Source organism: Pogona vitticeps, chromosome 3 (genome assembly GCF_051106095.1).
Source record: "Pogona vitticeps strain Pit_001003342236 chromosome 3, PviZW2.1, whole genome shotgun sequence".
In the NCBI taxonomy this organism is placed as follows: Eukaryota; Metazoa; Chordata; class Lepidosauria; order Squamata; family Agamidae; genus Pogona; species Pogona vitticeps.
The window spans coordinates 34,813,312-34,818,640 of record NC_135785.1 but is presented as its reverse complement, the minus strand read 5'-3'; the positions used below and the strand labels follow the sequence as shown (position 1 = coordinate 34,818,640).

The 5,329-nt window shown below is 44.4% G+C and overlaps 1 long non-coding RNA gene across 1 annotated transcript; it reads right to left on the bottom strand.

Annotated features, from left to right (window-relative positions):
- Positions 1–343: 343 nt before the first annotated feature.
- Positions 344–4,319, bottom strand: LOC144587817 (uncharacterized). Its single transcript, XR_013542981.1, has 2 exons — positions 2,304–4,319; positions 344–723 (listed from the first exon to the last, which is right to left on the bottom strand). It is a non-coding gene; the product is annotated as an uncharacterized LOC144587817 (long non-coding RNA).
- Positions 4,320–5,329: the final 1,010 nt, after the last annotated feature.

The following is a 5,329-nucleotide window of genomic DNA, read 5'->3' as shown; positions in this document are numbered from 1 at the left end:
AGTCTCAACCTCCCTTAGGGGACAGGTACAAAGCCTGTCAGTGAAAGGAATATTCTTGTACTTCCCTTCCAGTGCAGCGGAAGGGACGGCAGAGCACTTTGCCAAGGTGAAGGCTCTTCAAAACACGTTTACATCCAGAGATCTTAAATAATTTGCTGGTTCCCCAGAGTTTTTTGATGTAGGTCCTCACCATAGTATTTTGTGTGCTAAAGGTCAGTTTGATGTTCTTTATACTTAGTTCTGTGCTTGACTACTTTTTTGTTTTTGTTTTTGCCTGATCTGTTCCATAAGAGCACCTGAGGTGAAAGGCCAATTTTGCACAAGTAGCTCTAGATAGATCTGATCCAGCTGAACTGGAAGTTATCATAAAATATTAGAGGAAATAGACCTTGTGGATTTAGATGTCCGTTAGCCACTTGTACATAGACAGGATGCTGACCCAGGCTTCAACTTTTAGGCAACCTGTCTCCAATCTTATCCTGGCATTTGACACACATTGAGGGACCTGCAAGATAGTTCTTAAGAATTTAGATTAGATTATTTACTGTGGCACAAAGTGGAAGCATGGTAGCCCCAGGAATGAACCATATATCAGTTGGGCACAGTTTTGACATCTGGTCAACAGGATTAAACATCGACCAAGGACTCCTAGGTCATTACCAAGTGTGAGATCCTCTACTGATTACCACAGTTTACCCCTTGTGTCAATAATGCTATCGTTACCTTGCAGACTCTTAGCCATATCCCGGACAACCCAGACAATGTAGTTGCTGACCTTGAGCCAGACATCCTGGAGAGCGAAGTCAAGTGGGCCTTAGAAAGCCTGGCTAACAACAAGGCCAGTGGAGGTGATGGCATTCCAGTTGAACTATTTAAAATCTTGAAAGATGATGCTGTTAAGGTGCTACATTCAATATGCCAGCAAGTTTGGAAAACTCAACAGTGGCCAGAGGATTGGAAAAGATCAGTCTACATCCCAATCCCAAAGAAAGGCAGTGCCAAAGAATGCTCCAACTACCGTACAATTGCACTCATTTCGCACGCTAGCAAGGTTATGCTCAAAATCCTACAAGGTAGGCTTCAGCAGTATGTGGACCGAGAACTCCCAGAAGTACAAGCTGGATTCCGAAGAGGCAGAGGAACTCGAGACCAAATTGCTAACTTGCGCTGGATTATGGAGAAAGCCAGAGAGTTCCAGAAAAATATCTACTTCTGCTTCATTGACTATGCGAAAGCCTTTGACTGTGTGGACCACAGCAAACTATGGCAAGTTCTTAAAGAAATGGGAGTGCCTGACCACTTTATCTGTCTCCTGAGAAACCTATATGTGGGACAGGAAGCAACAGTTAGAACTGGTCATGGAACAACTGAGTGGTTCAAAATTGGGAAAGGAGTACGGCAAGGCTGTATATTGTCCCCCAGCTTATTTAACTTATATGCAGAATACATCATGCGGAAGGCTGGACTGGAAGAAACCCAAGCCGGAATTAAGATTGCCGGAAGAAATATCAACAACCTCCGATATGCAGATGATACCACTCTGATGGCAGAAAGTGAGGAGGAATTAAAGAACCTTGTAATGAGAGTGAAAGAGGAGAGTGCAAAAAACGGTCTGAAACTCAACATCAAAAAAACTAAGATCATGGCCACTGGTCCCATCACCTCCTGGGAAATAGAAGGGGAAGATATGGAGGCAGTGTCAAATTTTATCTTCCTGGGCTCCATGATCACTGCAGATGGAGACAGCAGCCCTGAAATTAAAAGGCGCCTTCTTCTTGGGAGGAAAGCGATGACAAATCTGCACAGCATCTTGAAAAGCAGAGACATCACCTTGCCAGCAAAAGTCCGAATAGTCAAAGCTATGGTTTTTCCTGTTGTGATGTATGGAAGTGAGAGCTGGACCATAAAGAAAGCAGACCGCCGAAGAACTGATGCCTTTGAATTGTGGTGCTGGAGGAGGCTCTTGAGAATCCCCTGGACTGCAAGGAGAACAAACCTATCAGTTCTAAAGGAAATCAACCCTGAGTGCTCACTGGAAGGACAGATCCTGAAGCTGAGGCTCCAGTACTTTGGCCATCTAATGAGAAGAAAAGACTCCCTGGAAAAGACCCTGATGTTGGGAAAGTGTGATGGCAAGAGGAGAAGGGGACGACCGAGGATGAGATGGCTGGACAGTGTCTGCGAAGCAACCAACATGAATTTGACACAACTCCGGGAGGCAGTAGAAGACAGGAGGGCCTGGCGTGCTCTGGTCCATGGGGTCACGAAGAGTCGGACACGACTAAACGACTAAACACACACACCTTGCAGACTCTTAGCCAGTACCTGCTAATTAAAATCATTTGCAGCTTGACAGTCCTACTGTTGTACTAAGGTAGTATTGCCACTTTGCCCTTGTCTGTATCCTGATCTGGTCATGGAGCTATGTATAAATAGGCCAATCATACAGTCTCACTCTGTTGTCTGAGGAAGGGAACTTGATTCATGAAAGCTCACATTGAAATATAGCAGTTAGTTCCTACTCTCCATGAAAGTCACTCTCTTTAGCCTGAACTGCTTCATAGTTTTTTTTTTCTGAGGATAAACTCAGGAGGAAGAGAGGCATACTGAGCTGACTGGAGGAAAGGCCATTATAAACGTAGTAAAATAATAGTCTAATGTTTTTCTGGATGTTCCATCACACTGAGTTCTAGTAAGCTTCACAGAGAAGTGTGTATGGGGTAGGTCTTGTATAAACCAAAGTAAAAACAAACAGTAAGAATTGAAAACAGACTACAATAGTAAATATTCTTCATCCAGCACTTGGCTTGATCTTGATTGAATTTCTTCCCCTCAGCAAAGTGGATGCCAGTTAATTAGAAAGTGTTGTCAACTGAAAAATAAGGTAAATTGCCAGAAAAATAGATTAAACAAAATTAGACACGGTGTCCCAAAGCCAATGCTTTATTAATTAAAAATATTTTTAAAGGATTCAGAAGTGAGGCAAGCCTGTTCTGTTTTTTGTTGTTGTTTTTCACTCAATAGGAAATACAAAATAAACCACACATTGTTATTGCACACAGTGCCTCAGGTTCCTTGCCTACTTAGCATTATAAACACAGCCACCACAAATCAATATGAAGACGGGAGACAGGGTGTGTAGGAACTGTTTGTTAAGCTTACTCTGCAGACAAGCCATAGTAGTAAACAGGCCATGTTAGGTTTTGCCCCAAAGCAAGTTCTTCTTCCTGAAGTTGTGCATCATTTAAGTATTTTGCTCTCAAATCCAAGCGGAAACTTGCAGAAGCAACATCCATGCTTCAGTACTGGGCAGCTGTTATTCCAGGTCAGGCTGTACTGACTGCACCTATGCTGTTCTAGCCTGCACCAACAGGTGATTTTTTTTTCCAATTTGGCCCGGATGATAACTATTGATGGGCAATGTCATGACTCATGCTTTCTTCCACTCCTATGGTTCTTTAGTTTTAAATGAGACTTGGAGTGGACAACACTTCTTACAGAGGACTGCCTTCATTAAAGAAAATCTGTGAATGAACACAACTTGCCTCCATTTTGGATTTTAGTATATATTTTTCAATTCTGAAAAATACATGTAAGCCTGTATGCAAGCAAGTCAGCTTCGGAGGAAAAGCTGAAGGTTAGAGAGTATGCTTAGGTAACACAAAATTCAGCTGACAAGTGAAAACAAAAGTTTAATGTTTAATCAGAATCTTTTTTTCATACTCTGTCCTAAATTTGTGCACCTGACATTTTCTGCCCAAACTAGAACTTTACATTTATCCCTGTTGAAATTAATTTTGTGTGCTTTGGTCCTGTTCTCCATCTAAGATCATCTTGAATTCTTATCCTGATTTCTAGTATATGAAAAACTTCTCCCAGTTTGCTGATTTGATAAATATCCCCTCTAGCAGCATAGAATCCAGGATAAAGCCCATTCCACTTGTCACTTCTCTCTAGGATGAAGGCAAACAGCTAATGAGGACTCTTTGGATATTGTCTGCTAACTAATTACAAATCCAGCTAACAGGAGCATTGTCTAGCCCCCAGTTTTCCAGCTTCTTCACAAGAGAGTCATTTTGCTGAAACCCTTAACAAAATTGATATATTAAATTTACAGCATTCCCTGGATCTACCACTCTTGGAACATTATAAACAAGGAGAAGGGAAAGGGAAAGGGAAAGATGTCCTACTTCTGTAACATCAGAAAGATTTGACCCTGGCCTCAGGTTCCAGCTTAAAACATTTTTAGCAATGAGAATGCTGCAGATCTACAACCATGTAAGTGAAACACTGGATGAGAGAAAGAACAAAAAAAAAAAGAGAGAGAGAGAGACTAGGAGGAAGAAGTCAAAGTTTCTGGGTCCAGAATAGCAATGGAGAGGACTGGGCCGAGGAAAATAAAATGCTGTTTTTGCCAGCGTATAAGACGACTTTTTTGGCCCCAAAAACATGCCTCCAAGTGAGGTTGTCTTATACGCCGGGTGCTCTTTAGTTGGATCAGGAAGGAGCCGCCGCTGCCACCGTTGAGTGAGTGACACAGGGCCACGCCGGCAGGGGAGGAAGGCAGGCAGGCAGGCAGCTGGTCGGTCCAGATGGAGGGAGGGAAGCAGAGCCGGCCATGCCTGAGCGGCCAGAGCCCGCCACTGGGCTGCCCACCGCCCCGCGCCACTGAGCCAGCTGCCTGCTCACCTGCACGCTGCCGGAAAGCCGCTTCCCCTCTTCCTCCTCCTCTGCCTCTGCCCGCCCAGCCGTTTCCCCTCCTTCTCGTCCTCCTCACAGCTGAGTGTCATGAGTGCTTCCGAAGATCTGGACCCAGAAGGGTTAACTGTGGCTGAGGAGAATGTGGAGAGATCAGAAACAGCTGAGCAGCCTCCAGATTCTCCCTCCACAGCAGACAGGCTTCGGGGCAGGCTTCGGAAAAGACTCAGGGCAAGAAGAGCAGAGGATCGCTCTAAGGCTTTCCACAGGGACCTACGTTCGCCTAGTCCTGAGTACTAGCAGAATAGAGAGCTTTCCAACAGCTCAAGGAGCTGTTTTAGTATAAAATAAGCTTCAGTGAAGCCAGAAACTTCGTGGAAGCAAGGAGTCAAAACCTTGGCTGGCATCCACGTGTCTTGTTCCTGAACTCTGGACCTTGACCCTGGACTGCACTGGTATTGGACTTTGGACCTTGGCCCTGGACTACGTACTCTGAACTCTGGACTCTGTGTATCTGACCCTGGACTTTGACTTTGGACTGCACTCTGTAAGTTTGTTTCGGGACTCTGGCTTTGCATTCTTGGTATCTCTGACTTTGGACTGGTTTATCGGACTTCGGCTATTGTAACCC